This window comes from Anas platyrhynchos, chromosome 3 (assembly GCF_047663525.1).
Source record: "Anas platyrhynchos isolate ZD024472 breed Pekin duck chromosome 3, IASCAAS_PekinDuck_T2T, whole genome shotgun sequence".
NCBI classification, from domain to species: Eukaryota; Metazoa; Chordata; class Aves; order Anseriformes; family Anatidae; genus Anas; species Anas platyrhynchos.
Window position 1 is genome coordinate 35,117,561 of NC_092589.1, and position 23,954 is coordinate 35,141,514.

The 23,954-nt window shown below is 46.3% G+C and overlaps 2 long non-coding RNA genes across 3 annotated transcripts in view; one reads left to right on the plus strand and one right to left on the minus strand.

Annotated features, from left to right (window-relative positions):
• LOC110352013 (uncharacterized) overlaps window positions 1-23,954 on the plus strand; it is a 55,363-nt gene that overhangs the window by 13,576 nt on the left and 17,833 nt on the right. The window lies entirely within an intron of this gene.
• Window positions 68-22,168, minus strand: LOC140002134 (uncharacterized). Of its 2 annotated transcripts, XR_011808162.1 has the most exons (5): window positions 22,085-22,168; window positions 21,224-21,357; window positions 19,494-21,051; window positions 3,788-7,572; window positions 68-3,678 (listed from the first exon to the last, which is right to left on the minus strand). It is a non-coding gene; the product is annotated as an uncharacterized lncRNA (long non-coding RNA). The 2 variants fall into 2 exon arrangements; XR_011808161.1 differs by having other exon boundaries at window positions 68-7,572.

Sequence of the window (23,954 nt, forward strand, 5' to 3'; positions counted from 1 at the left end):
GCGGTGAGCTGGCTGTGAAACAGCCAGTGTAAACATCTCCTCCCAGGACAGATGCTGTGCTCTGGGCTCCCCGTGCAGCTCGCAGCGTCTCTGGTGTTTCAGTGCTACACAGCCACCCAGTGCTGTCCGTCAGGGTGTCATGTCCTGGGAACATGTTGCTGCTGGGGGGCCTTGCTAGAAAAAAACACTTTTTGCTTTGTGTCACCAGGGTTAGATTTGGGGCTCCTAGTCCCAGTGAGGAGCTGCAGTCCTTGAGCAGCCCAGCCAAGCCGTAGGTGCATTTCTGGAGGGAAGTGCTGCTCACCAGGATTTAGGGGGGCAGATGTTAATATACCCTGATGAAATGGTTTCATGGGCACATTTCGGTTGTGAGCTGGTGCAGTGAGCCTCAGCTCTCTGTGAGGGGAGATGGACACCTCCAGAAAGTGTTTCATTCAGCTCCAGGTTCCTTGTGGTGGCATCTGTCCAATTCGACACCTGGGTAATCGACCTGTTAAGTACCTCTGTTATGTGCCTACAATCTGATGCAACATCTCACTGAGCCGTGATGGGGCTTGGGCTCCTGTGTCACCTGCACACTCCTGAAAATATTTTCCTTTATTTATAAGGGGTAACACTCAGAGATCAGGCGTGAGTATGCTAAACTGACGAGGTGTCGCGCAGGAGCGAGTGGTGTGTCATCATTTAACCCTACTCCACAGCACTCGATCAAAGTGACGTTGGTTTCCTTCTTTGTGCCTTACAAGTGTGAAATCTATCTGGGGAAGGCGACACTCACACTGCCTATTTCTGTGTCTGTTCTTCTGCTGGGAGTCTGCAGCAGAAGGAGTCTTGAAGAAACCAAAAATAAACCATGCAGCCTGGTGAGACAGTTCTTAGAGCCTGCTGTTTGCTGGATGTTGAGTCCTGAACCTCCCTCCCTGTGTCACCTAGGTGTGGACTCCTGTGGGACTAGCGAAGGGGATGGGAACCTTGCCATGGTTCAGCAATACCTGGCTGAACTTCTGGGCTACATAATATAGGCCTGTGCAGTCAGGTTCTGCATTTGGTCAGCATTATTTGTCTTCTGTGATGGCCCATGAAGAGCCCTCCTCCTCATCCTCCCCTCATGGTCCGTTCTTTCCCATGCCACAGGTCTCTGAGTCTTTCTTGTGGGAATAGCCCCACGTTCTGGGTTTTGCTGCACAAGTGTGTATAATTTAGCTGGCTTGTCTTTTGGATGTGAAAATGAATAAAAGATAATTCTGCATGAGCAGGAAACAAATGTTCTGTCTGGCAGAAACTGGTCGACATAGGATTCTCTTAGTCACCAGCACCTTGGGAGAGGCAGCGAATCTAATGGCAACCACCGATGCCAAATGTCTGTTCTTCTTTCGTCATGCCTAGATGGATGATCTGTACGTGTCCACCCAGCAGCCTGCTGCATCTCCCTGCCGATGGGCTGGCGGGTGTGACGCCAGCTTCCCCCCGTCACGCTGACTGAAGCTGGGTTGCTAGACGTGATTCTGCAATGATGTATCCCCAAACTGCTGATTTATTTATTTATTTATTTAAATGCAAAGACTTTAATCCCCTCTCTGAGGATAAATCTATACAGGGATATAAAAATCTGGATCTGCTGGCTTGACATTTCCTTCCCCAATTTAGAGGGACAGGCTCTTTACACCCCTCCAAGTGTTACTGGCAAATTCCTCCTCAAGTGTCTTTTTATGGCAATTTTGCCATCTGCCTGTAAGGGAAACGATGCTGGCAGTTCTGCAGAGAGGTCCCTCCTCTATGTTTTGTAATTCAGAGTTGTACTTAGCTGTTTGGATTTACACAAAAATCCTCTTCTTGACATGAAGGAGGTTCAATGCATGTGTGCACTGTGTGATTCATGGAGTATTACAGTGCACATTGATTATGTTCAGAGACCAACCGATTGTCAGCTGCTATTTTTTATTTTCCACACATGTGACTGACCCTTGGATAGATAGTCTTGTGACTAATCTATGCCAGGAACATCTTGATGGACTTCCTGATCTCATGTGCTCTGTAAACTACCTGGGCTTCCCGAATGACAAGGAAGTACAGCCCGTGTAAGACACAACATGCAGTGCCATTGCACTTTATTTGCACCATGATTTTAGCAGGCAACGTCCCAAGTCCTTACTCAATATTTTTCTTAGCCTTTATTCAGGCAAAACTCTCACTAAGTTGGTACCAGCATTACCACAGTGATAAATTTGACAGGAGGGGTATTGCGCTTCTGAGAATCTGCATATCAAGGGCAGCGCTGGGTAAAGTTAGCCAGCACTTCGTGTTATTCAGATTTTTTTTTTCCTTGTAGTTGCTTGTAACATTGCCAGTCACTGAGTATTTAGCCTAAAATTTTCCATCCTAGGTCTCTTGCTTCAGCATGATTAATTAATTAAATTTTTAAGTTTTGGCTAAAATGATTCTTTGGTTTCTGAGAATAAGTTCAGGAAAATGACAATGCTTTGCCCTGTATATTTTTTTTTCTCTTTCTCTTTTTTTCTTTTTCTTTTTTTTGTACTATATTGTCACTGACCATTTTAGAGGGCCTTGATACTTGTCTGGAAAGGGGTCAATATGTAATTTGTTGCTACCCTTTTGAAAAAAATAATAAAAACAAACAAACAAAAAACCTACCCAGAGCTAATCAGGTCTTTATCTCCAAAAAGCAGTGGTGTGCACAGTCCCAGGGAGCAGGAGAGCCTGTGCTGTCCCAGGCATCCCTCGCTGAGCAAGGCTTTATCTGCAGTTGCTCCACTGAGCTTTGGACATGTGAGAACTTGTGGTGAGCCTCTCTCCAAGTTGTGGCTAGATGTGATGTCAGACTACCTGGAGGAGGAGCGTGCTGATTGCCATGTAGAAGGGTAGGAGGTAGGAAATGAGGAGAGAAAGAATCTGGGGGCTGGCACGTGGAAGCTGCAGGGATGCTGGTAGGAAGGGGTGGTGAGAAAGCATCAGAAGATGATGAGAAGGGAGGTAGAAAGACAGCAGAGATCACAGACAGGAACTGGGGATGCCAAGAAGAAGAAGACGGTGAAAACAAGGAGCTGGCAGAGGTGAGGAAGACACCGGAGGAAAAGGTTATGGAACAGAGCAATTGACAGTCCAAGGGCAAGGTCTGTTCCACAGCCAAGGTGGGATGCCTGAGCTCTTCTGTCCCAGTTAGTTAGCTGGGAAAGCCAGTGTCAAAGTGGGTGCCTTGCTGGAGTCATGGAGGGTCTCTCCTCACCTCTCCATTAACCAGACACTGGATCAGGCTGCCCAGGAGCTGGGGAGAAAAGAGAGATCACTTCATGCATCTCCCCTGCACTCATCATGTTTCTCCATCACACTGTGCAAATCTTTCACTTTCAGAGAATAGAAGGACATTGTCAGCTCATAACTAGACGTGCAATGGCATCACCACAGCTATCAGGTGATCAGGTAGTACCTGAGTCACATTAACTGTGTGCGGTAATATGAGCTGGTTAAAGTCCCTGACTCACTGGTGGGAAGGGATTACCTTAGCGGAGCTCCTGCCCCTGCTCGCTGTGCTGCTCTCTCACCCCCACTGCCAGGACAGCTCTTGTGCCCTGCTGGTGAAGTACTGCAGTGACCAGCCTGTGCCACTTCATTCCTGTGCACGTGGAAGGTGAAGGTGTTACCTGAGCTGTTGAGCAATGCCTGCTCAGAAAGAGAAACCACTGAGAGGTGGCAGGAAACCACCAACGGATGGCAAAGAACAGTCATACCCCAAAATAGACTGCTCCTGCTCAAGAGGGAGAGTCTTTACCTGCAAGTCAGCAAGGCAGCTGGAGGCAAACTATAGAGGTGTCATCAGGCAATTAGTTTGGCATCACAGGGACCCCAGGTGAGATAGGGCGTCCAGATTCAGCAGCAGCCCAAACTGGAGGAAGGATCAAAAACTGGAGCCTTAATTTCACTGTGTTAGCCTTAATCTCATTAAAGTTGTGAAGTGAGCAGTTACAATGGAGAAAGCACCAACAGGAGGAAATGAATAAGAGTGCATTCAGTGCGTTCAGGACAGAGACTGGGTAGAGAGGGGTAAATAAACATGGTGAGAACAGGAGGAAATTCTGAACCTTTGCGGATTATAACTTACAGTTTGTTCTGTGTGGAGAAGAACAAACTGTGGTTTAAAAGTAGACTACCTTAGGCTTATAAAGGTGATATCTTAATGTTTGCATCTAGGAGGGGGAATTATATAGAGAAGATTAATCTATGCTCCTCCTAACTTGGTGGTCCTTGACTTCACAAAGTTTACTTGGCTGTGAGCAGTGCTTTTTGTGCAAAAAAGTTGGCTGAGGGAGTGCTCTCCTGTAGAGGATTAGGGCTTCATTACACGTAAGGTGTTAGAGTAGGTAGCAGCATCCTTGAGCAAGGACATGGGGCCTGCTTAGAAGTGAGAGCATGTGGGGAAGCAGGAGGCACAGCAGGAGGCCATCTCTAACACTGCCTTGGGGTGTGCTTGTGGTCCCTTCCCAAGCCCTGATGGTTTGGTCTCATATGGCGAAAGTCATCCTTGTGCAGTGGGACCAGAAGAGGCCTTTGTCCTGTTGATGTCTAAAACCGATGCAGCCAGGATGGTGGGTCCCTTTCCATCTTACCCTCTTGGACATCTCCCCGGGATGAGGGTGGTGTGTGGGAAGGGGCCAGCAGGCAGTTTCACAGCAGTGCTCGTTAATAGAATCACTGCAGTGTTACCCTTTATGGAAAATACTACTTTGAGGGGTGAGTCTTCAGGGGATACGTTAGATGAAGATGCATGCATCAGCCCCGTCAGACAACTTGAAGGTCAACAGGTTCCCAGGCTACATGTCCCCAGGTGCCCAAGTCTTTGCGGGGAGCCAGTGTATCTGGGTTCTCTCTGTAAGCAAATTGGGAAGAGGCCAAGGGAATTAGTGCAGTGAAAGGCTTACCAGGAAGCCAAAGATAAATATTCATGTCTGGATTCGTTTCCCATCGACTTTTTTAATTACATAAGGAAGAGATGATGTCTGTGAAAGAATTCCCCTTCTCCTCCCACAGGATATAAAGTGCTTTGATACACGTCCTTTTCAGCAACAAGAATCATCCTGAAGCGAGTTCCTAGAAAGTCCCCCAGGAAGAGATCTTCATATTTTCTATGGCTAATCCGTCAGCTCTGAAGAATGGGATAGCTGAAATTCCCCCCTATACAGCAGTGGAGCTGAAGGCCTGTTCATTGTCTGCGTGACACCTAGCCCTTTGGTCTGAACTGGAGCAGGCAAGCAGAGGGTCCAGCTCTGTCATGATGTGGCATTTGCCTTTATATGACTGTCTACATAACTATCCTCATGTTTCTTGCATAATTTGCCAAGAAAGAACCCTCTCTTGGGCCCTGTCTGTGCAATAATATTTTTTGGGGGAGGTTAACATAAATATTTTATATGACAAGACTGCCCTGCTCTCTCACATGCAAGTGTTTTCCTCCTCTCCCTACCTGCTCATCTCACTCCTATTTCATTTTATGTTTCATCTCACTCCTATATACTGGTCTGCTTAGGAGGGGATTAAGTCTCATTTGGCATCATGTCCTTGAGATCACAGCCCTGTTTTGTGATGAGCTCAGGTTTGCACACAGTTTGCACCTTGTACTTTGATGGGAAATCCAGGATATTTGGGGATTCTGGAGACAGAAATGCATGCAGGTATAACATAATAGTAGCTGCTGGATCGCTAAGGCCTGCAGGGTCTGTCAGGTAAAATTAAGAGGAGGAACTCAAGATATCCAGTGATGTCCTGTAGAGAGCTAGGCTGGAAGTTTGCCAGTTGGACAGCCACATTCTGGGGATCACAGCCAACAGAGCCGTGATCAGGGCAAGAGGGGACTCTTTGGTACATTTAGTTTTCTCTGACATGTCGCATGCAAAGAGAAATGCGGAAGAGCTCCTCAAATTCACCCAGAGACAACCCGTCTGTGCAGGGAGTGATCCTCTTCCTGGAAGGATGATGTGCCATGTTGGACCACTGCTGCCAGCCTGGGTGGTGGCAAACCTCAGTTTCTGTGCCATGCTGATGCTCCCCTTACTCTACTGCCTGCTCCATAGAAAAACTGCATCACCAAAGCACTGACTGTATTTTTTAGGCATCAAATCTTATAACCACTGGCCAGAGATGCCACCTATATTCCTTCTGTTCTCCCTCTCCTTTTCAGCCACTTGTTCCTGCCTCTCCCTGACCCCAGTGCTCATGTCCTGCTATAGTTTGGCAGAGCCTTTACCAGGGAAAGGGAGATACTGGTTGCCTGTTTGATCAATGCTGTCGTTTTCGGCTTGTTTTTAGATCCTGAAAGGTAAAATGACCAAATCAACTTGACAGAGATATCTGCAGTTTTGGCAAAGCATTCCTGCTAATTTTAATTGCTTTTAATGAGAACACTGACTGCCAAAATATTTTGCAGTGCAGTTTGTGTTTGTGTGCAGGCAAATGCAAGAGAGTTTTCTGGTATACATATTTGTGTTTGTTTTTATCATGTGCACTGTGAAGCAATATAATCCTGCTGGGACCATCAAACAAGCAATAGATTGTTTCATTCTTTCACTTCATACTATTTTAAGAAGCAGGAAGGCCCATTGCCTTTTTGAACAAACTCTCCTCTGCCTTCTAAGGCCCAGCCTGTTGAATACTCAGATAGTTAGTAAACTGGTTCCTCCTGCCCTTCCTAACTTATCTTCTTTCCCATTGAGATGAAAACTGGACCAGGATCTTCTACAGGAGAGGAAGAAAATGTGCTAAAACTCTTTCTGTTTTAAGCTCACATCTGTCTAGCAAGAGCAGATGGAGGAAAAAGAGCTATTTTCCTGCAGCTTGCATGAAGGCTGGTAGTGTGATATTAATGGCCTGTGTCTCTGTTGTCGTATTTCTTGATGTACCATGGCTGCATAGATGAGAGTGTTATTCTTGTACAAGTATTTGGCATGTGCCTGCTGCAAGACAAGGAAGGTAGAGAGCACTCAGCTGCATCCAAGCAGTGTTAGAAAGGCAATGGAGGAAGTCTGGGAACAACCTAAGAATTTGTGAAATAATTCATGAACAAAGCAATGGCCAGGCAGAGCAGTGTAAGAGATGAAGTGGAGATTGGCTTTCCTGTTAGAGAGCATTTGATGTTTCTGCTGACCTCTAGGAGCATGGGTGTAGCCTTCCTCTCCTGACTTAAGTTGTTCACAACTTCTACCCACCCTGCACCTCAGGAGAAGCACATGAGCTCTGAACATGAGGACACAGCTGTAGTGTCCAGGCTCTACTTTCACCCCATTTCACCTCAAGACACTCACCATGGACTTCCCACCACCTCATGCCGATGACCTCAGACGAAACCAAAAGTCACAGGAATCCCCCTGAATGTCTGGAGCAAGGGTTAGTGGTGGTGGTGCTCACTGCCCTCCCCACAGCAGAAGTGGGACCGCTGGAGACAGAAGGTTCGAGCAGCCTGGCACCATTGGCTTTGCAGAGTCTCCCCCGTCAACACTGAGGAAGCTGAGTGGTGATCAGCCAGACTTCACCGAGCCGCTTCTGCGTCTGGGTCAACACTGAGGCCTGAGATGAAGAACAAAGAAAAGGCAAATGGATGGTCACAATTCAAGTCAGGAACCTCAGTCATATAAATATATCAATAACTGCCTTGTTTATGTTGGCTGAAGTACTTCCCTCTCTGAATTGTTGCATTCACTCAGTATTGTGCTCGTCTCAAAATAAACACCCTGCTTTCTGGGCAGATATCCCATGGTACAATGTTTTGCCGCCATGCTCCGGGCATGCTGGCAATGGTGTACAGTTGCTATGTCAACAGGAGACAAAATGGAGCCCTTTCCTCGGCCCTGGGGTGCTGTTCCCATCCGCTTGCCCTAGCTGGAGGTGTGCTTATCGTGAGGTGAGGCCCTGGCTTGGCCTGCATGGGATTGCTGCCTGCCTACACGTTGCTGCTGTAGGGCCGCATCCTGTCATCCACCAGCTTGTAGAAACACACCATAAATCCTCCTAGTGCCATGTGGTCTTGCCTACAACCCGTTTTGGTAGTTACCTATGTTACTAGTGGCAGTGGCTGTATTCGCTGCTCCAGCCAGCTTTTGGAGGCCTAAAAGGAACTCCTCATGGGTTTCTAGGAGAGGGACCCATGTTCTGCTCAGGCACTACTTCCAGTCCTACCAGACACACGTTGTTCTCTGCTCCACCAGCCCCAGCACACTGCTGAAGCAGTGGTCTGTCAGAGGAATCAGTTCCTGGAAAGCCTACTTGAGTAGTTCCCATTTCCCACCACCTCAGTGCCACCATGGCTGACGGTCAGAGCCACTGATGAGAACAGTTACTTTGCATGAGGGAATGTGTTTTTTGAGGGCTGCAAGGATCATCAGCACTGTCCTACTGATGGGCATGTTTTGGGAACAGCTGAGACCTAAGGCTTGGAAAGGTAAAAGAAACTTAATCAATCCAAAAGGCAATCCTCGACAGACAAGCCACTAAATTCATCTGGAGGCAGTAGCTGGTTATTCAGACCATGGTACCTCTGGGCATGAAGCAGCGAGGGCTGAACCTGGAGAGAGACAGTGCCTCTGCTCCACTCCTTGGTTTGTGTCCAGGCTCTGGCATTCGTGCTGCTGAGAGGCAGTGTTTACACTACAGTAGCCTTCCCGCTTGCCACCTGACCTTTCCAGTGTCATCCTCACTCCTTTCTGGTTGACTTTTGACTGTCCTCAGTTAATCTCTTGCCATGCCCTTTCCTTTCCCCTTTTTAGCATATTTGCTATTCAGCAGATTCACACAGCGGTAAATGTTTAACCAGCATATCTGTCACTCAGTCCCTTACTGGAACTCTGCAAAGTTCTCCGCTAACTTTGTACATAGGGTGGAATAGAGAGGCAGGGCTTCTGCCAAGCGTCCAACAAGCCTTGGCCTGTGTGTTAAGTGCAAGTAATGGCAATAGGGAAACATTAAACAAAAATCACATCAACTCAAGTAGGGAACCAGCCAACCTCAGGCTGGAGACAGTATGGTGTGTGTGCCACCCTCAAATGGATAGCAGAGGCATGCTGGGCAAACTTCGGAGCACCACCACCAAGACTAGCATCTACAAAGAGGGCTGGCAGGAGGCAACCATGCCTCCACACCAGCCTCACAAGAGTCAACCATGTAGAAGGTCTTGGCTTGGTGCACTCATTAGTTGGGGCTTGGGTTGGCACAGCAGCAGGCTGAGAGCCACTGATGTGGGTAGATGAAGCGTGGGTGTTGTGCAGGTAGAGGAAGAGCTGGCAATGCAGCGAGCAGACCCTCTGCAAGGTGACCTCCTCTCCCTTCAGGGGAAGGGGAGCTGGCAGGAAGCGGAAGGCACTGAGCTGCTGGTGCCATTTTACCCCAGCAGGAGAGGAAAAAAAGAGAACTTTTCCTTGCAGGGTGCTTTCCTCCCTCTAACAAGGTAAGCAGGCAAATGGCTCAATTATACGCTGAAGAACAATGAAATAAATGTTTACAAGGTGCCTTTTAAATGCCAAGAGTTATAAACCAGTGAGTGGAAGAAAGCAAGACTCAAGATTCCCTGGTGCCCAATTCAGGCAATGCTTAACTACTAGACTGTGAGGTGTTGGAAGGGCTCCAGTTCCTCTTCTGGCAGCTCTCCCCCCAAATCACAAGCACAATTTTTCTTTTTCATTCAAAGAAATAAATAAATACCATCCTTAATTGTGTTCTCTGGAAGTGCCTTGAATGGAGAAGAGAGAGGAAAGGAGGAATCGCAGTTTTGCATCTCATGCCTATCTTTCCAAGCTCTTCCAGGCGCTGACATGTGCATAGGCCCTTCCCTGGTTACAGGAGTATATATAATTAGCACAGCACATTATGCATTGCCTTCCCATTTGCTGGTGCATTCACCTCTGTGCAGGCAACACAATGTCTGAGTGCCACTTACGTGCTACTGCCAGCTTCAGCTGTCCCGTGTCCCTAAGTCAGGCTCCAGGAGGTATGCCTTAAAGTGAACAAGCACTGAGAGTAAAGGAAATTGGGCCAGGAGGGTTTATTCTCCTTTAGGGTTTCAAGCCATTATCTTTCATGTTGTCAACTTTTTTTCCATCAGCATGGATGTCTGGAAATTGTTTTATGTAAAAGATAAAAGTGCAACGTTATAGCACAACTTTTGGAGCTGGCAGGAGACCCATCTTCCATTCACTAAGACTAGCAAGGTTCCTCCTCAGCTGCTCCACCACACATCTATCTGTGTCTGCAGAAGAGAGATTTAAAAATCAGTGCCCAAGTGCCTGCAGCCCCAATAATGGGGAATGAAAAGACAACTCAAGGAACAAAGGGGGAAGAGAGGGGAAGATGAACATGGGATTATTCTCTTTGAATGGCCTAGAAACCCCAACAGCTCCTTCTGGGGCTTGGACTCTCTTGCTCAGGTCTATCTGACAGCACCTTGGTAGTATGCTATTTGGGGGCTACTGTGGCTGAACAAACTGTGGAAGATGCAGTGTGGAGCAGGGCATTTGATGCTCTTCTGTTCTGCTCCCTCTAATTGCTGGCTCCAAGGCAGCAGGGCAGTTTTACTACAGACACAGAGTTTTGAAGTATGCAGGTCATTCTTTCCCCTGCCACCACAACTCTTTGATTAGTGCAAAGGGTTGTACCTGCACTGCCAGGGTAGCAGAGGATGAGGGCTGGCATCAGGTTTGAAACTATCCAGAGATTCAGGACAGCAGAGAATCATGAGCCTTGAAGATGGAAGGGAGGGCGCTGGAGCTTCTGGACATGTCTGCTGTTTACACTGCTACTGTACTTGCAGGCCCTGGATGTCATAACTTAGTCTTTGCTCACTTGCTGACTTTGGTCTAATAACTTAGGAATGATACGCACAGAATATGGCACGAAGGCTGCTGCAGCTGCCTGGCAGGATTGCACTGCCAGCTTAACTCTGCGGAGGAATGGGAGCAGGGTACGAATGTGGAGGCAGGAGTGGGACTTCTGCAGCTTTAAAACAGGGGCATTAGAGCGTTTAAACACTTGATAGGTTTAAATCTTTGAGGAAAGGTTGTGTTTTCAAAAACTGATGGGTCTTAGGAAACCCTCTTGCTGAAAAGCCCTTACCCTAAGCCACTTCTAAAGTGCAGGTTTAGGCTCCTCAGTCACTTTGTCACCCCTGGCAATGGCTTCAATGGTTGCTTGCATTCTCTGGGGAGAAGACTGAAAGAACATGCTCAGCTGTCCCACAAGCAGTCCAAAGCTTTTTGTTCAGTCTGTCTTTTTCTTGAGTTTCCTCCCAGTGTAGGGATTCTACTGGGCCCCTTGCAAAATAAAGTGTTTTTCCTCATTTCTGGGTCTCTTAGCATTAGGCATGTCTCCTCAAGTACAGATTGCATTTGTAGGTTGTAATTTTTATTTATTCTGCTGCTGCTCCTTTGTTCGAAGAACACCAGCCACGCGGTGGCAGATAGTTTAAAGCCTCTGGAACAGGTTTGCAGGCACAGCCATTCCCTTGTGCAGCTCCCATTGCAAACTGCAGATCTCCTCTGCCTCCCCTTCCTACACTTGGGTGATCTGGCTTTGCTTTGCACATGATCAGGCACCAAGCAAAAATAACTGCATACCTTTGCATGGCAGAGGTTCCTTCTATCAGCGTGACTCAGCAGGACAGCCACACATTCCTATGCAATACCCTGGAACAGACAGCCTCTTCTTTAGGCTGCATTGAAATTGGGGTGGGACTTGGGCCTCCGGAATAGTGTTGGTGCCAGAGAACAGCTTATCCTTAATTACATTTCCACGATGGGATTCGGCCTCAGGGGAACGAACACCAATGAATTCAAGGCGATAGAGCTGATTTCCAGGAGAGGTAAAGCAGAGATCTGGGAACCTGAAACTGAGAGTAAGTTCTGCAGAGATAGAGATTTCATCATCTCCGAAATAGCCCTGGCAAAGCCCCAGTAGACGATGTAGCTAAGTTATTCTGTGGCTTTTATGTTCTTTCATGTGGCTCCTGGATTGCTGAAGCCTAACCACAATTATAGTCATTTTATTTTAAGGAATCACACAATGGCATGGCCATCTACTCAGACATTTTGGGTGGCCCCTAAGAGGGACATGTCGGAGGCATTTTCGGTCATTGGCATCATGGTATGGCAAGTTTCCTGCAGAACTGCAAAGCCAGTACTTTTTTTAAACACTTATAGTCAAACCTCTGGTTTCTTTTTTTTTAAAGAAAAAACTTTTTTATATTCACTTTTTATATCCTGTTGCGGATGCTGGGGCAATGCTTTGAGGTCCTGGAGGCTAGACAGCATTTGGGATGCAGGAGCATTTGTTAAAATGCTCGTATCTGGAGGGTGTTTGGGAGCCTGGCTGAAAGCGGGAAGTGCCCAGGAGTTCATTTTTCGGAATTGCTCTCCAATGGCGCCAGTCTGCCTGTTTGCAACATTTCACCCAGTTTTGCAAATGTGACAGCCCTCTGGCCAGCGTTACGTGTTCTGCCACAAAGTTTTGCGAAACATCCTCTGTCTCTTATCGAAATAACAACAGGCTAGAGTTCTGCTAGTGGTAAAAGTTCACAGCGCTGAACCAGTCCAAAAATAATGTTGGGACAGATTGTCACCTCACTTTTTAGTGAAGCTGCACTCTTTTGCACCACCTTACCATCCCTTGGCAGTACTGCCATTCTGCAGACTTGCCTGACCAGTAACTTCAGCGCTGACTCCCAGGGGATGCTCCCCCCTTCTCCACGCCGTGATGAGCTGAATAGCTGATGATCTCCCATCTGTCTTGCTGTGGTCATCAGTGCACTGCTGCATTCCTAATGACTATCCAGCTTTGAGTGTCTCAGCCTGAGCTCTCCTGCTTACGGCCCTCCTTGTGTTGATTTTTAACCATCTCTCAGTGTGCCAGACTGATTTCTTCAACATGTGTTTGCACACATTGGCAGATGTCCTCCTAGCTGTTGGTCACTTGTACATCGACATGGATGAGAACGTAGTAAGCCATAAACTCCCATCTCCTGGCTTCCCTTTCCCCTTGATCGTGTTTAATCTAAGTTTTACTTCCAGTAGATGTCACGGTGAGAGGTGAAGAAAGGAGAAAACAGCAGAGGTGAAGCTTTTCTGTTATTCAAATGGGCAGCTCATGCATGAATTATGCACCATCAGAGACAAACTGATGGTCCAAAGTTGTCTTTGAGACACACACACGTGCTGACTCATTTATCATCCAGCCACACTGATTTTCCTGATTCTCCCCCTCCCACCCGCAGTCCCCATGCTGTGATCTATTCCCATGCTACATTTTGTCTATCTGGTCTTTGGGACAGGTTGGTACAGCTGATGCAGTTCAGTACAGCCAGGAATTAATCTTCACCTGATGATTGTAAAGTGCTCCCCCAGGACAATAACAACCAAGTTAATAAATTTCATAGCACTCAGGAGAATGTAGAGCTAGAATGTAGAGCTGTCCTGGCAGCGTACAGACCTGTCCTAGAGAGGGTGGTGGTGGTTATGGAAGTCATGCTTGAAAGCAGCAGTCCCAGCTGCTTCCTCGATGGATGGAGCTGCCAACCTGCCTTTGCCTTTGCCTGGATCACTTCAGAGGGGTTTTTGGGCAGGGCCACATCAGAGGCAGGTCTCCCACAGAGGTGGTCTAAGAGGCCTTTGGTGGTATCCTGGGGCTTTAAGATGGACCTGTGTTCTGTATTAAACTCATTAAGAGGAGACATGGGATTTAAATAGCATTTATTCAATTTCTTTGTGTGTTTTTTTTTTTTTTTTAAATTGGTGAAATAAAGCCCTTTTCTCTTTTGTTTCATTGAAAACACACCCACAGCAGGGTGACTGAAACCAGGCAGGGCTGTGCTTGACGGATGCCCGTGGGGAAGCAACATGCACTCCAGCAGGGTTGCTCCTTGGGTGCATTCTGTGGTTCTCCATCCCCACTTTGTCTGGTCCATTATCTCACATTGACCGAGTACCAAACAATATTTTGGAGTCCCGGGCTGACCCTTGCCCCTCTCTGTCAGGCAGCTGCCGTGAGATGGGTGTAGGCCTAATTCTGCCCTCCAGCCACATCCTAACAGGCCACTCCAGATCACCGTTCCCCCAAGCTTCTTAGAACACATTAAATTTCCACCAAGCAGGATACACTGAAGTGGTCTCCCTCTCTGCAGGGCCACAGGAGGTGGTGCCAGGTTACTGCAAAACTCTGCCTGAGAGTGCTCATAACCACACTGCACCTTGAGGGTCCTGATCTGAGACAGTCAGTCCCCTCCATGCTGGGTTTAGCTATATAAAATATATTAATTAACAAGACTGTCCTTGCCATCTGTGTGGACAAATGATGGGAAAATATTGTGACTACTAAATATTAAAGGAAGGTGTTGTGGTTCATCCATTACTGAGCTTGCAGTGCCCAAGTACAGCCATAAAGAAGTAGCTCCTGTTGAAAGTCAACTGTCTGCCTTCATTTGGAGCTCGTAGTGAACCCAGCTTCTGTGGTGGGAATATCCTACATGGGAATCAATGTGTGGCACACAAAAGTCTTCTCTAATAAAATATCGGACTACTCCAGCACTCCACAATACCTATAAGGACCCCAATGCTATGTGTTGCAACCTCAGTTTTTTTGGACAAGTTGCATTTCAGCAAGGTCAATACCAGGGCATCATGCACCAGGATATAGGAATAGCTCCTTGCTTGTTTCAGTCATCTGAGTTAAAGGGCTGTGGCCTGTTAGTACAGCTCAAAAAAAAAAAATAAATAAAAAAATCACTGTCTTTGGTTCTCCAAAGTGGATTGAAAATGGATGTGCATGTAACATATTTTTCCTTACCTTTTCTTTCAGGGTCAGGATAGCATATTTCTATAACATCTGGTTATATGTTATAGGGAAAGGCAGAGAACTACTGCACTGTCCAGTCATGTCCCATTCTTCCCCCTATCCATGGAGAAAATTTGGACGTTCACCCCCTTCATTCCTGTACCTCAGTCTTTGCAAACATCCTGATGACTAAAAGCTGTCTGTGAGAGAGGGAAGCAGCTCTGCTAGGAAATCACACGTTTTCCTGCAGTAAGGGAACCACAGCCCTCCTGCTGCATAAGGATCTGAAAGCACGTGCACATCTAGCACAATCATCCCCGATCATTCAGTTTGTGTCCAGTATCAAACCTCAGAGCAACTCAGCATGGGCAAGGTCCCTGAATGGTGATAGATGGCATTCTTTTGCCATGTAAAGAGCAAGAAAGCAGCAGCCAAAAGCCATCAAATCTCTGCTGAATCACTGGTGAATGCCATTCAGGCTTAACACAGCACCTGGAGCAAGACTTGCTGGCTGTTCAGAGCTGGTATGGGAACTGGCTCTGTGTATCAGTAAGCAGATGGCCCACTCACCCCATACCTCTAGTTCAGGTGATGAATGCAATTGGGCAAGTTTCTGCAGGAGGTCTTTGCTCTTCTGCATCAACAAGGGGAAGGATGCAATAGTTGTGTTTGTTCTGAAGGGTGGTCAGTGCTCAGTGGAGGTTGGGGAGTGCCAATGGGGAGCTCTGCAGCAATTAAATTCTGTGGAGATGGGCTAGAAAGGTATGGTCTCACGCTCTGATGGTTGTTTGGGACAAATCACAGTTGGAGCAGATTGTGGGACCCTGGAGATTCAGTGCTTTCGGGTAGTGAGTAAGATAGAGTTGTGTGGCTCCTGCTGCGATGAATTAGCACCACGTAGCTACCCACTGTTCTGGGAAATTATTCGTATGTATTGAGGTGTAAACAATCCCTTCTTGTAGGAGGGGTCCAGGAAGGAAGCTAAGTGTCTAGTCTTGTTCTTCCCTCAGAACTGGGACTGGTCCATACAGGGGTCTGAAAGCAAACTGAGGGTGGCTCAGCTGAGATAAGGCTTTTGTGAGGCTTACTAGAGAGAGGAGCATTCAGAGGACAGAGCAAGCCCTGTCTGTTGTGGATACCTGTCTGGCTCCTGCATAAACAGGTGTATTTATTTAGATATGCTAATATCCTTTGCTGCAGGGAAAGCAACCAAATCTGAATGCTCAGCCATTACCTGCTGCAGGGAAAGGGTGCATGCGAGAGGAATGCGAAGGGAGTTCTTGCTGCCAAGGGAAGATGAAAGGATTTTACAAATAGAGGTTGAAAAAAAAACAAGTAATACTGGAGACTTTATCCATACATAAAGGAGACAGAGCCTGAAGTGACGGAGAGTCCCCATTGCTTTCTTAAAAACACAAGGGCAAAACGAGTGGCTGAGCAGGAAGTAAGGCAGAAAACAAGATCCTGTAAAAACTGCCAGCAGTCAGGGAGGGAAGAAAAAAATCTAAGTACGCAAATCCGCTTTGATTTGATGCTAACCCCAATGTCACGCTATAGAGGGATAGGCTTGCAATAAATACATTTAAAAAAGGGCACCCAAAAAAAACCTGAGCCTGCTCCCATGCTCCCACCTCTCTGGGTCCATGCCAGGCTGTGAAGTTCACTTTCAAAGGCAAAGCTGACGCGGAGACATTTGACAGGACTCATGCTTCTAAATCACATGGGTGCTTTTGTAAACATTACTTCTGGGTGTACTTAATATCTCCACTATTAATCGGGTTGCGGGGAGTTAAAAGCCCATTAATGGCATTAACAAATGCTACTTAACCGTGGTGAATTGCAAGAGCAAGTTTAGGCAGAGAACAAACACAATGTGACTTTGGAGGAGCAGAGAGCCAGGCAAAAAAAAAAAAAAATAGCATTTTCATCTAGGGGATAAAAAAACAAACAAACAGAAAGCAAACACCTGTTAATCAACCCAAAACACACAGCCTATGAGAAAGCAGGAAAACTTTGGCAGGTGATAGTGAGAGAATTTGCGAGTGTGTTGGTGAAAGCCAGATGTGGTGCTCAAGAAATGGAAGGTAGGAGGTGGGCCAATACGTGGAACAGATGTGATAAGATCTTGGCATGCAGTATGGCTACAAGGACGGTCAGTGGAGTTTGGTCTCGCTGGCACAAAGCGCGCACAAAACACAACCAGGAAGTTCCAATCTTGATCCGAAATCTGTAGCATACCAGGCCAGGGAAGCAGTGATAACCTGGATGGTGTTCCAGCAAAGTGACAGCAGGGACTGAGGGCCTGGAGGGATCAGCCATGTCCAGGTTTTTGAAGACTGCAATGGGACAATGCCCCAAACCTGCTTGGTTTGGCTCTGTATTGGCTGTCTGTGATCATGGGTGCATGTTAATACCTGCTCACGCTTATTGGTTTCTGAGCAGCCAGGACAAAGAGTCATGGTGCTTGCCTGTTTGTAAAGGCTTAAAGGGGGGTTGGGGATGGGGTTAAGGGGAAATTTAACCCGAATATTGTGGGGAAAAGGTTAAACAAATAAGAATATGAACATTTCCTCCAGATCTTTGCCTGAAGCTTTCAGAGGAGGTAACGTGGCATGTATCTCATGAAGTCCAATTCTGCATCGTCACAGAAAACAGGTGGATAACCAAGTTCTACCTTTCTAAATACGTTAACTGCAGAGTATTTCAGATAGACAGACACTCGTTTCTGTATTCTCAGTGTCCTTATTACCTCTTAAAAATGAGATTAAAAAAACACTGTGGCTGGAAACATGAAATGCTTAGAAATGAGAAGTGCTGAAATCATTATTCTTCATGAAATTCAGCCTTCTATATGAATCTGCATTGTGTTACAGTCACAGGATGGTCACTGTATAGGGTAGATCATCACTGAGCTCACTGGGTTACTATTCAGAATTTTTTCTTACCCTCATCACTTGACCTCAGACCTTGTTTACTAAACACCACTTAAGCTTTGCATAGAGTGCAAACCGATTACATTTCCTCATGGGCTTTTCTGTGACACTTTCACTCCAAATCTGAGCAGTCCACAAACATGAAGACATTTCCCCTTACTGCAGACCTTGCAAAAAGAAGAAGGAACTAGCACCACTTCCATCTTACTGAAGTGGAATGAAGACAAAGAGTTTAGAGATGGGACCACTAACTCTGTCTGGCTGTTTGATTTACAACTGCATGAGTTTGCTTTTTTTTTTCTCTCTCTTTTTTTTTTTTTTCAGTGTTGTATATGTTTAGACATTTGCATGTTATTTAAATCTGCAGAGAATTTACCCTCCAAGCAACTATTGTGAAAGACAAAATTGCAGATATCTAACAAAACCAATTGTTTTCTGTGAATTTGAGAGCTGAGCACTTACTGAGAGAAAAGAGCAAGAAAAAAAAAAGAAAAAGGAAATTATTGAGGAGATCAGGGGGAGAGTGGGGAGGGAGAATGGTGTGTGAACGAGAAAGTCTAATATTGTAAAAGGCTCATGAATAAATGAGCACTGGAGAACATCTTTGGGCAGGACATAGAGCTAAGAGGGTAGAAGAAAGATGATCTAAGCAGGACCTAGAATAGCCTTGTTAGAAAGTTTTAATACTAAAATCACCCAAAATGGAGAGGGAATCACAGGCAAATGTGTGATGGGCTGATACAAACTATCTTGGGAGGCAAAACACATCCTTGGCTGAAGAGAGAGGGAGCATGGGGGAGAGAATTTCTGCCAGGATTTTTGCCAGGAGTGTCCAGGATTTCTTGAACCTCTAGTGCCAGGGACTCCCATAATTTGGTGTTGAAGGCACAGCTCCCAGCAACCTTGCTTGCAATGGAGATCGCTCAGCACTTTTGCCAGTCTGGCCCCAGGTGTCCATAGCTTGGCAAACAGAGCGGGAGGTAGCAGCCAACTGTGAAAATGCTTATTTAAGTGACTTGCCAGTAACACACAGGGACTCAGTGAAAGGAGCAGGCCTAGCTGAATTAATGACCAGATCATCTCCGCCTCCAATCCCTTTCCTAACTTCCTACACACCCCTCAGCTTGGCAGGAAAGGATGCAGGGGTCCTCTGGGAAAAATCCAACAAAACTGTACGTGATCACGCCATTAAGGGCTGTACTGTACAGCACAGGCACAAAGGAGAGGAATTAATGTTGTATGGCAAGTCTCCGGACCTGTATTTCCTCACTGCACTGTGCAGTCCTAGTGTTCCTTTAGCATAGTTTTCCATGTGCTATTGCATTGGCTTACAGGGGGAATCACTACAACGTTTCAGTCTTTTCTCTCCTACCCATCACAGAGTGCACAATGAGGAGACGTGCTGACCTTGGCCTGGGTTACCACAGGAAGGAGACCTGGAGATCCACTGCTCTGTGCCACCAGAGGTGATGGGAGAGCAGCAGAGACAGGAGCACGCTGGGCTTGTTCTCAGAGCCTGGGCAGCCAAGGGACATTGAGACTCCCCAGAGGAGAATTTTCTATGGCTTAAATACACTTTCTCCACCACTTAGATCCTGAGCAATGTTCCCTTATACACCGTGGTGCTCCTTGCCTCGTCTTACCCCTTCTCTCACTCACACCACCCCATCACTCATCTCTGGCTGGTGCCTCATGCTTTTTCCCACTCCTAGCCCCCAGCTCCTTCCAGTTTGCATCTCTGCTTACCCCTCTTTCCTGGAAGGCAGAGTGGGTCCAGGCCTCTCACAGCTGGAAGACTCAGTAGGAGGGGTGGATGAAGCAATTCTCTTCAATCCTCACGTCCCCGTGCAGGGGCACATGGGTGCAACTGCATCTCCTGCGTGGTGGCACAGAGCTGGGCAAGATGAGACACAAACCCAGAAGAGATATCCAGGAAACCTTCAGGGAAAACCAGTGCTTGGCTTGCTTCTACTGCTTACAAAACGCAAACATTGGCTTTTCTGAGGCTCATAAGGTGGCCAAGCAGGGGTAGGTTTTAAGGAGGTTGCCTGAAGCACATCCTTGAGATGAGGGCAGCCCTGTATTCATGTGCCTGCTGAAGCATGGGAGTCACAAATCAGTAAGACTGTTTCACCATGAAGGAAACAATGCATTTTTCTTCTCCTTGTTCTCAGAAACAACCACACCACTTAGGCAGAAATGCAAAAACAAATGAACAAAACAAATTCAGCTTGAGGCAGACACCCAGCATGGGGAATTGTCAGGCAGATGGTTAATGTGACAAAGTTATAAGTAACCAAAACCAGCCTTTAATAAGAAATGTTAAGCAATTTCAGTGTTAGGTGGGACCATCTCTAGTGAAACAATGTCTCCCTCTTTCTCTTTTTAAAGACGGCTTTTCTAAATTCAGCGCGCCAGCAAATTTGCTGAAGAAGCACAATGACGGAGCCCCATGGTGTAGCTGCTGCTGTTACATCACGAATGTGTCAGAGGACAGCGGGTGCCTTTCCACCAGTCTTCCTTCTGCCGGGTCCCACTCCCTTCTCCTCCTCTTGGCCCTGTCTCCTGGGCACGCTGCCTTCTCACCCACCCGCAGCCACTCAGCCTCCCAAGCCACGTCCTCCTTGCCTGTCCCAGTGCTGGCTCAGGCAGCATCAGCTTGGAGCCCTTGCTGACAAGCTCAGCAAAGATCCTTACATTGGCTTCCTGCCTCCCTTTCCCCTCCTTTCTGCTGTCAGCGTGCCTCGTTGGTCTTTTGGAGAAACCTCTGTCTTCCTAATCTACTGCAGGACACATAGGAGGGGGCTGAACTCTCATCTCTTGATGGCTGCTGCTGCTCTGTCGACTTTCTGTGAAGGCGAGGCTGGGTTAGTGGACTAGTGACTTCAGTGGGGTGACCCCACTCCACACCATCCAAGGGTGTGATCTGCTTTTATCAATGGACTGGTGCCAAGTTGTACCAGCAGAAAACCTGGCTTCTTGGCCCTGGTTTCAATGTGGCTGGGCTGGTCATTGACAGAGGGCTCCAAATAAATGCAGAAATATCTAGATACAACTACACGCACCTTCCTCTTCTGTTTCATCTGCTTTCTGCTTCTTTCATCCCAGAAGCATGTAAACATAGAGTGAATAAAAGTGTACACGAGTTTTCAGTTGTTGTGTGCGCTGATGCTTGTCCTATTTCATTCCTAGAAGATTTCCCTTGTCTCAGGAGATGCAGTAAATGATGCCTTTACTGTGTTTGCATGAGCTGTTCTTGCTTGTTCCCCACCATCAGGTAGTGCATTTGCTCTCAACAGCACGCCTGCCATGACCAAATCATACAACCAGAGGATCACAGTGTGCTCTTCTAGAATCAGAGGGAACTGCTGTCCACCTGGTATTGTTTATAACCCTTGCAATACTTGGGCAAATCAGGAAAACTGTGCAAGACCTAGCATTGCTTTCTTAAGCTGTGCAAGCACTTACTTTCTTACCTCCGTTGCTCTTTGCATGCACTTCAGGCCTCTGCTCAGTCATGCAGCACGTTGGGCAAAGTTGGATACTCATGAAATTGGAGACTCGTGGTTTCAGGAGTCTCCAGTTAAAGCATTCATGAAGAACCTGGTTGCTTTTACTAGGTAAAAAAAAAAAAAAAAAAAAAAAAAAAAGTAATCTGGATTAATATCAGTACATACTACTTTTTTTGTTATTATTATTATTATTTATCCTGTTGTCAGACTGCCTTTGTTTTTTTTGGGAAGCCATTTCACACAGGTTGTGAAAATCTTGTCATAAACTTATGGACACAACATGTCTAAGAATCCAAACTTTCAGTTCATCATTTTAGGGTCAATATCTGTAGTAATTAAGAGATTCCTTTCTCTTTCTTGCCTGTTTCTACCAATTTATTTTTTATTTATTAACTGAAACCATTTTATTTATCTGAAACCTTTTCCCACTTGCAATTTTCGGTAAGGGCATGCTGAAATAATTCGCGATACTCAGGGACAGGTCTGTCCCAGACAATTAAATCCTCAGCAGACACTTCAGTTTTTACATATTTTTAGCATCTGTGCAGGGAAATGTTTTGGAACCTGCCCAATGAATACATGTATATCCAAGGTGTTCAGCCCTGGGCTTTCCATGCCAAAGGAGATCTGAAAAACTTTATCACTGCATCTAATCTGCTGAAAAATTTGGCTTCCACCAACTGAGTCAATATTTCAGTCCAAGTGGAAATTTTCTCTTTGCATGTTCCTGTTTCAGAGGCCATTTAAGGTTGAATCAACTACGCTCTCCTCCATAATTAGAAAGGAGCAAGCATCCCCTTCTGTTTTGCAAATACTGCCACTTACTGTCATGCAGTATCTCCACGGCCTTCCACTGCAAGGCTGGTGGAATGTTTTGGATCATCCAGATCCAAGTTTCCATGACATCTTTGTCTTCGCTTGGATTCCAGAGGTGTTTTGCTATGACTGAGGTTTCACTCTCCTAGACGCTGTCCAAACGTGTAATGAGAGACTATCTTGACTCCCATTACATTACAGATCAACAAAGGGATAGGAACTATTCCTATTTATGTTTCAGTGGAGGAGGGAGCAAGGGTTGGCTTACTGTCTCCTGAGGTGTCCTGTAACCATTAAGTCATCTTTCTACCCTGTTTTATTTATTAGAAAACTGTTCTTTCTTTCTTGGCGCATCAATATTTCTTGGCTCAGGATTGGACCAAAGGTCATTGTCCACTCCTTTTCCTTCCATGGACATAAATTTAGAAGGTAAAGCATGACAGCAGACAACATCACACCCACTCCACTGGAAGAACTTCTGTCTTCCACTTCCAGCTCAATACACAGCTTGCAGTCATTACAAAATGAAGGGATATACTCTGGGTGATTATTAGAGGGAATTATACTATGTCAGCCTGCTAAAGCTATGATATTCTTTTCCTTTCTTTTTGTTATAGAAATTTTTATTCTATTTGCAGGCCGTTTCCTTCATTCTTTACAGCATTGCTCGTGTCTCTACCCTACAGAGCTCCCAGTCTAAGTTCATCTTTTGTAGTTTTTGAAACTCCTGGTGGAAGCAAATAGAGTTACTGCAGTCTGACACTGCTGTTGCATAAACAATATGTGAGTGAAAGCCTTGTCTTGTGTAATATCTACACCTCAAAGTGACCTCCTAGGAGTTTCTTTTTCCATCATTTGTTTCTTGAGTATACAAGATAGGATTCCCAAACAAAAACCAATGGATATCAATCAGTTTATACCATCCAACAATCTGATATAAGGTCACTAAGGAAGGAATCTGTCACATATTGAATATAAAACACTGCATTCTGAAATGTGCTAAATTCTCTCTCCTTTTTTTTTTTTTTCATTTTATGTATTTTCTTTTTATTTTCCTCTCCTCTCCTCTCCTCTCCTCTCCTCTCCTCTCCTCTCCTCTCCTCTCCTCTCCTCTCCTCTCCTCTCCTCTCCTCTCCTCTCCTCTCCTCTCCTCTCCTCTCCTCTCCTCTCCTCTCCTCTCCTCTCCTCTCCTCTCCTCTCCTCTCCTCTCCTCTCCTCTCCTCTCCTCTCCTCTCCAGCATATTTTAAGTAAACAGAGAAAAAGTAAAAATCAACGGCTGAAAAAGTGCTACCTCTTCTTTTTACACTGACAGTACAATTTGCCTGCTTAATCATTTCCTACATCTTCCTGTGTCACTCCTAAGTTTGAGAGCCACTGCTGGAGCTTCTTGCTGTGATTATGCCAGTCTGATGACAGCTGTTTAAACTATGTGGCTTCCTGCTCCGTAGCATCGGGCAGGCTCATCAAATCCCGAATAACAATTTTTCCCTCTGCGACACTGTGCAGAGTATTTTCAATAGAAAGCTGATTTGGGGATGACTCATTTGGGAGAATAGAAGTAAACAGCATCTTCCTTCAGTTATTCTGTCCGCTTGTCCCCTTCCCCAGCCCAGGAAAAGCCCCAGCTCCCCAGCTATGTGCCGGTGGGTGCGGATGCAGCCTGGAGGACTGTGGGCTCTCCTGGGGAAGCTGAACAACCTTGTCAGGACTGCACCAAAGCAGCCCACTGGCTGAGTTTGGACTTGGTAGGACTGCTGGCAGGTGTCTGCAGCATTAATACATTTCCTTACCTTCTCCCCCAGCAGGTGACAGATCTGTCTGTTCCTATCAGAAACAGCTGCATGGGCAGGGCACGGATGCTCTGTGTAGAAGGAAGGG